We start from the raw sequence: 8270 nt of genomic DNA on the forward strand, positions 1-8270 counted from the left end.
AATGGAGTATTAATCAGTGATAAAAAGAAATGAGCTAGGAAGCCATGAAAAGACGTGGAGGAACCCTCAGTGCATATTGTTAGGGAAGAAGTCAGTCTGAAAATGCTCTGCATTATGTGACTCCAACTCTGTGACATTCCGGAAAAGGCAAAACTCTGGAGACAGTAAGAATATCAATGGTTGCTGGGGTTGGGGGAAGGGCGGTGGATCGTGGAGCTCAGGGGATGTTTATGGCAGTGACACTACTCTGTGTGACACTATTGTGGTAGACACAGGATGTCATGCATTTGTCCAAACCCCGAGAACATACAGCCAAGAAAGAGCCCTGATGTAAACCATGGGCTTTAGTTAATAATAATGTATCAGTCATCAGTTGTAACAAATGTACCACACCGTTACATAGTGTTACTAATAAGGGGAGTCTTATTATGTGTATATTATATATATATGTGTATATATGTGTACAAAAATTATCTATACTTTCTGCCAAGTTTTTCTATAACCCTAAAGTACTCTAACAGATAAAGTCTATTTAGAAAAACCATAATGTGATACCACTTCGCATGTGATGGGTGGTTATAAGTAGAAGGGTGGACAGTAACAAGCGCTGGGAAGACGTTGCTGGCGGGGGTGGAAAGTGGTGCAGCCATTTTGGAAAAATCTTGTCAGCTCCGCAAAACGTTAAACATGGTGTTACCACAGAACCTGGTCAAATACCTCTGAGGTATCTTCCCAAGGGAATTGCAAACAACAACCGCACAAAACTTCCACACAAACGTGCATAAGCTTTACGGTAGCCAAGAAGTGCGAACGACACAACATCGGCTGAAGAGTGGATGCACAAAGTGCGGCCCTTTGCGGGATGGACGGCCCCGAAGAGGGGTGGAGTCCCGACACACGGTACACCGTGGAGGAACCTGGAAAACACTGTGCTCAGTGAGAGAAGTCAGACCCAGAATGACAAGTACTGCATGATTCTACTCATATGAAATGTCCAGAATGGTCAAAGCCACAGAGAAAAAAGGAGATGAGAGGTGGCCAGGGGCCGGGGGAGAATGGGAGCGACTGCTAATGGGCAAGGGGCTCTTTTTTGGAGTGATGGAACATTCTGGAACTGACTGTGGTGACAGTTGTACAAGTCTATGAATGAGAGTTCTCAGGACCCTTGGATCACGCCCTTTAAGTGGGTGAATTTTATGGTATATAAATTATATCTCACTAAAGATGTTTTTTTTTTGTTTTGCTTTTTAAATATTTTATTTATTTATTTATTTGTTTATTTGAGAGAGAGTGAGAGAGAGAGAGAGAGAGAGAGAGAGAGAGAGAGACTGTGGTAGAAGGAGGGGCAGAGGGAGAAGAGGCTCCCTATAGAGCAGAGAGCTGCATGGGGGACTCGATCCCAGGACCCTGAGATCATGACCCGAGCCGAAAGCAGATGCTTAAAATGACTGAGCTGCCCAGGAGCGCCTCATTAAAGATATTTCGGAAATATTAATTCCGGTTTTTGACCTCCTGACGGATCTTCTAAGCAGCCTTGGTTTGGGGAGCACACCCAGTGAGGGTGGGCTTGGCTCTGTCTGGGCTCCGAGGGCTGGAACCCGACAGTGCCCTCAACGAGACAGGAAGAATGAGGCCTGAGCAGTGAGTGGCAATGCAGGGTTTCTGGGGCTGCCCCCTCCACGGTGGCCCCAAGTGACCATGTCACCACTCGCCTGTGGGAAAAGTGAGGCAGCGGGCACACCCCCTCCTGCCAAGGGCAAGACCAGGACGTGCGCACGTCCCTTCTGCTCACTCCCTTGGCCACACTGAGCACTGGGGTGTTTGGGCAGTGCGCCAGGCATAAATCCCATGTCAAAAGACACTCCGTCCTAAGTCCGTTCTCCCAAAAAATTATGATTCCAACCCGCTAATCCTCACGACCTGGAGTGCGCTCCGGGGCCTCCGTGGCTGGTGCCCAGTGATTCGCACCTGGATCCAGCAGCTGGTTAGGGTTACTTTTCCGAGAATCCCCTAAGAGCAGCGACATTAATCTCAGCAGCCTCATGACTCAGGGCTCACACACACTCCAGAAACCCCCCCGTTCAGCCCTGGAGGCCTCGGAAAACACTGTTCTGTGCTTTAGCTTCCCAGAGGGGCAGCACAGGGGCCATCCCCTCACAGAGCAACGTTTCCCTAGAAGAAGCTCTTTGGGAGCCCTCCCTCTGCCCAAAGTTCCATGCTCAGGGCAGTGGCTAAAAATCCCCTCTTGCCCTCTTTCCTTTCCTCCCCTGCTCTCCTGGTCCGCAGCCCCCCCCCCCCCCAACAGCTTCCTTCCCAGCCCACTTCCTCACCCGCCCCTCCCCTTGCAGCACCCAGCACACCGACATCTGCACGCTTCCCTGCGGGCTGGCTGCTTTCTCCTCTCCAGAGGCAAACCCCCACATCACCACACCTTCAACCACGGCTCTCAGCTCTCCTTCCAACACAACCCCCCCGCCCCCCCGGCCTGCAGGGGTCCCGAATGGAGCAGGATGTGGGAGCCCTGCCAGCTGCTGACCCAAGACCCATTCTGCCCTTCCTTCTTACTGATGGAGCCCCACTTGCTGCGGGGTCACTAAGTGCCTTCCTATAAGGCTTGATTTCCCAGAAGGTGACCATGGGGCACGGTCTAGGCCAATGACAGAGAAGAGGAACCCTGCTGGCTGAGCTCAGGAGAGCCCACAGTGTTCCCGCTGAAGAGGACGGACGAAGTGAGCACAGCCTTCTGCTCTTGGCCTCTTTGTCCTGCACAGATGTGGACACAAGGCCTGGGGGTCCAGCAACAGTGAGCATGTGGGGACGGAGACTACTCACTGAGGGGGAGAAGGAGCCGGCCCCCAGGGTGGCACCACGACCCCAGGCCAGCTCTGAGCTCCGTTCTGCCGCCTCGCTGGGTGGTGAAGACTCCTGCCCTGTTCCATGTGCCCAAGATAGTCCTAACTGAAGCCTGTGGACTGCGGACGGAGGCGACTCTGCCCCATCTCTCAGCCCCATTTCCGATGCCTCCTTGCCCAGCACGGCCCTTCCGCTGCTCCGTCTCCCGTAGAAACCAGACCAAGCCCTCCGTGCCTTCGTGTCTGCAGTTCCACAGTTCCTCGGGGAAGCCCTCCCCTTGCCCTCAGGGATCCAGAAAGGAGCTCCTTCCCCAGGAACCCTGCGGCTCAGACCTTGCTTGGTGGGCATCTGGCCGATCAAGAGGTCTGGCAACATAGCCAGAGACAGAAAGGGTTGCATTGTCTTTAAAATAAGACACAGAAATATTACTCAGCCTTAGCAAAGCAGGAAATTCTTGGTACAACATGGATGGAGCTGGGGGACGTGATGCTGAGTGAAACAGGCCAGACACAGAGGGACAAATACTACAGGATCCCCACCCAGATGGGGTCCCTAGAGTCTCCAGATTCGCAGGGACAGAGAGTGGACGATGGGCAACAGGGGAGGGATGGGGGTCAGTCTCAGGGGGACAGAGAGTGGACAGTGGATGCCAGGGCCAGGGAAGGGATGGGGGTTGGAGTCTCAGGGGGACAGAGAGTGGACGGTGAGCCCTGGGGCCAGGGGAGGGATGGGGTCGGTGTCTCAGGGGGATGGAGAGTGGACGGTGGGTGTCAGTGGAGGGATGGGGGTCAGTGTCTCACAGGGACAGAGTCTTGGTTTGGGAAGATGGAAAGTTCTGGAGACGGATGGTGGGGACGGCCACACAACAGTGTGAATGTGCTTCGTGCCCCTGAGCCGTGGGCTTAGAGACGGGGAAGACGGTGCATTTTATGTCCTGTGTATTTTACCACAATTTTAGTAAAACAATGAAAGTCAATGTCACTATAATCTGATTAATTATTAGCTCAAGTATTCTCCCCGAAAGGCCAGGAACCATGGCCTCTGTTTGTTTAGCGAAGGGCTGTTGGCAAGTCCTTGAGAATAGCAATGCTATCTCCCTCCTTGGGAGAACAGGGCCCATAAAATTTTATCAGGTTTTTCATGCTCCGACCCTTACTACCTTCCGAGAGTGGGAGTCCACTGGGTGCCTGCCCTGGGCCTGCCTTCCTCTCAGAGCCTGGGCTGGCCAGAACCCTGAAGTCCTGTCAAGGTTGAATTAATCATCACCTTGCTGGCAGCTAGTGGGGTGCCTTCCACCAGCCTGGGGCTCCAGACCCATGTCCACAGCACCACCTGAGGGGAGAGCAAGGCAGCTTCCCGCTTCCGCCTGGCTCCACAGTTCCCATCCTTGCCCTGGGGACGTTGTGGGCAGAGTTTGGTGGAGGGTGGAATGTGACGGCTGAAGTTCTCTTACGAAAGGTGGCCTGGACCCTCAGCTTCAGGGGACAGAGCCTGCCTTAGTGCCCCGTCAGATGGATGAGGGAGTGCCCACCTTTGCAGGAGGCCCAGGACCAAGAGGACGGAAGGCCTGGCAGGAGCAAAGAGCCCCTGAAACACAGCTGCGTGAAGCCCTTCCTCAGCGGGTGGGTGCGCCGAGGGTCCCTCTTGTCCTGCAGGTTGGGGGCTTTCCTGCCTGTCGAGGCCATGAAGGGGCCCAGACGCAGGGAAGTACCTGGGGCCTGGCTGCTGCGCACAGGGAGCCCCTCCCACAGCCCCCTCCTATCTCAGGTCTGTGAAGGGCTCTTACCTGTCTACCTGTGTCCAGCAGCTCTGCCCCCACCAAGGGCCAGCTCTGCTGGCCGCCTGCCTGCCCGGGCGGGGTGGGGGCTGGCTCAGCCCCTCCCTCCTCTCCCAAGACAGGACACACCACAGGTGCACACAGAGAGCCAAAGCAGTGACAACGCTCCCTACCTCCCCTGCTCAGTTCCCAGAGGGTTCTCATGACCTGCCCGAGACGGAGCAGTCCTCTCCCCCAGCGGCTACTCCCGGCCAGGACCGTCTGGCCCTCCAATGTCGTGGTCAGAACTCTGGGGAGAGAGGACATGAGTAGCGGAGTAAAATGTTAAATTCGCTTCTTCAAACTACTCATGTCCTCTCTCCCCAGAGTTCTACGCCTCACACTTGTGCTTGTGGGGACGAAAGGATAAGTGCTCTCCTGGGAGTTGTCAGGCTCCCCAGGTGACCCCTGCCACGACAGTGGGGCGGGGGTTCTTCTCCCCAGACAGGTCTCCCCACACCCTCAGCACCCACCTCTAGCAAAGCTGGGCCCGTCCGCTGCTCCACGCCCAGGGATCTCCCTGCTCCTCACGCATCTCCCACATGGCCCAGCGCTGCACAGAGGCCTCAGAGCATGGCTCTGGCCGCCTGGTTTCCAGGGCCCACTAACCCTAGCCCCTCCCCTTCGTTTCTTGGACGTTTTAGCTCCTGGTCCCCGTCTTTGCAAATGCACTTCTGTGTAACTTTGTGATTTCCAAGTCCACGCAGACCATCTTTCCAACAACTTTTCCTCCAGCAATTACACCTCTTTCAAAGGCCCTATCTTTGCTCCTCAGCCTTCAGGTCCCTGGTAACCCTCGGACCAAACCCACAACCGCTCCCATGGCCCCTCAGTCCCTCACAGTGCTCCCCTGAGTCCCCAAAGCCCTCAGCGTCTCCCCTAGTTCCCACGGCCCCACAGTAGCCCCCCCAGTCTCCATGGCCCTGACAGTGGCCCCCCCATCCCCATGGCTTCACAGTGGCCCCCCCATCCCTACGGCCTCACAGTGGCCCCCCTATCCCCATGGCCTCACCGTGGCCTGTGTCAGCTCCCTGTGCTTCAGCCACAGTGGTCTTCAGTGGTCTTGTGTAAGCCCAGGTGAGGTCACACCCCTTCTTTGTGTTCCCCCGCTTTGCCCAGAATGGAGCCCATGAGCCCACAGGTCCCTCTGTCCCGTGCTCTCCTCTCTCTCCCGCTGCCCTGCTCCTCCTCCCACTTGCTGGCCGCACCCCTCACCCCCCACCAAGGCGCTCTTGCCCTGTTCCCTTCCTGCCTTCGCTCAGACGCCACCTTCTTGGTGACCAAACCCTGCTTGCCGTCCTGACCCGGTCGCTGGCCCTGTTACCCGACAGGATGCACCACCCCCTAACGCACTAAGCACCTCTGTGTTCCTGGGTTTGGCCATTGATCTACCTGGGCTGACGCGCGAACTTCACAAGTGTGGGGACCGTCTCTTCCCCGTGACTCCTGGGCAGCCGGAGCACACAGTGCTGGACGCACAGGGGCGCAGTCAGTGCCTGTCGGCTGAGTGAGCATGGCAGTGACTTTCGGCCAAGGACGGGGACTGAGGGGACGCAGAGTTTTCGGGTCGGCTTCTCTCCCTTACACATTTCAAGTTCCTCCAGGCCCGTTCATAACCAACAGCCCATTTCTTTGTAGCACTGAGCCGTGTCCCCTTGCGTGGGTTCGCGTTAACCCCACCCTAACCCACAGCCGTCCAGTCACCTGGTGAAGGCGTCTCGGCTGCTTCCAAGCCGTGGCGATGACTAACGGGAGGCTGGAAACATCCACGTGCAGGTTCTCGCACGGACGCCGGCTGCCATGTCATTTGGGTCCCCAGGAGCCGCAGGGCTGCTGGGTCCGGTGTGCGTCCCATGTAGCATTTTTGCCCTCCGGAGGGTCTGCCTTCCCACCAGCAGGGAACGACAGCTCTGCTGTGCCCAGCGCTCCGCATTCTGGCCATCCCAGGAGGCGCGCGACCATCTCTCTGTGCAGCTTCGAGCTGCGACTCTGTAAGGACAGAAGAACATCTCATTCGCTCGTTTGCCTCCCGTACCTCTCCGGTGAGATGGTGAGATGCCGGTCACATCTCGGACCCAGTGTTTTCCTGCCCCTCGTAAGCCTTGTCGTTGTCTCTTGATAGCTGGGCGGGAGGACTGGGAAGTGGGCTGTGGGTGACCTGGCGGGGGGCTGTGTGGCAGGGGGCGGCCCGGGGCAGAGGCCCAGGAGCTGATCGCGCTGGGGCCGGAAGGCTGAGGGGCTGCTCGTTCCCCTTCCCTCTACCAGTGAGGCTCCGAGGAAACCCCTGCGGCCGGGGCTCTCCCTAACCAGTCTGGCTCCCAACCACCCAGAGGCGCTCCTTTCCCCTCCCGCTGCCTGGGACAGGAAGGACGTGTTCTCGAGAGTCACTGTGAGGACGGTCACTGGGTCCGCTGGAGTTCCTTGTCCCCACAGAGCCTCTGGGGTCTCACCAACTCTGGTTCAGGACCTCGTACCCTGGCACTGCCCCCCGCCCCCGAGTTTCTGCTTGTGGTTCTCTGCCTGTGCCTTACTGTCTTTCCAGTCTGGGAATTTGGGGGCCATAATTTGTCCCGTCATCTCACTTGCTTTATGGCTCTAAGAAGAATTGTTGGTTTTTCAGCTTTTTCCTTGTGAGGGTGCAATGGTCATGTTCAAGTTTCTTACGCTGGGCTAAAAACCAAAGTCCATTTCTTATTTTTATGATTTTTTTATGCTTTGTGAAATATCTTTGTTTCGCTTTCTAATTGCTTAATGATAGTATGAAAGTACAATGGACTTTTGACCTCGTATCCAGGGGCCTTGGTAAATACATCTACCAATCAGAAGAGCTTTTTTTTTTTTTTTTAAAGATTTTATTTATTCATTTGACAGAGAGAGATCACAAACAGGCAGAGAGGCAGGCAGAGAGAGAGGAAGAAGCAGGCTTCTGAGCAGAGAGCCCGATGCAGGGCTCGATCCCAGGACCCTGAGATCATGACCTGAGCCGAAGGCAGCGGCTTAACCCGCTGAGCCACCCAGGCGCCCCCAGAAGAGCTTTTTTCCAAGTTTTTTCGGGTGTTTGACATCCACAACCATGTTGTCTTAAATAATTATAGTTTCATTTTTCTTCTTCCCTATCTTTATAACTTTTACTTCTTTTTCTTGTCTCGTGACTTGTGTAGGGCCCACAGTGTAACGTTGGCTTAAATGGTGATGCGGACATTCTTTTTTTAGAAATTTTTCCATTTTTTTAATTAACATAGAATATATTCTTAGCCCCAGGGGTACAGGTCTGTGAATCGCCAGGTTTACACACTACACAGCACTCACCATAGCATATACTTTCCCCAATGTCCATAACCCAACCACCCTCTCCTCTCCCCTCAGAGATAGACATTCTTGTCTCATTCTGGTTCGGAGGTGAAAAGCTCAACACCTCACCCTTAACCAATGATGTTAGGTTGTGGAGGCCTCCTTCAGACAGCAGGCTTGAGCAGGGGATCTGAGGGAGGTAAGGGGGCCCTGTGGCCCCGTGCGGAAGCAAACAGGCTCACAGGCCATCGGCCCCTAACTGACCCGTGACTGCTTACAACCAGGAACGGTCCCTGAGATGACCAGAAAG

Source organism: Lutra lutra, chromosome 10 (genome assembly GCF_902655055.1).
Source record: "Lutra lutra chromosome 10, mLutLut1.2, whole genome shotgun sequence".
Taxonomy (NCBI): Eukaryota; Metazoa; Chordata; class Mammalia; order Carnivora; family Mustelidae; genus Lutra; species Lutra lutra.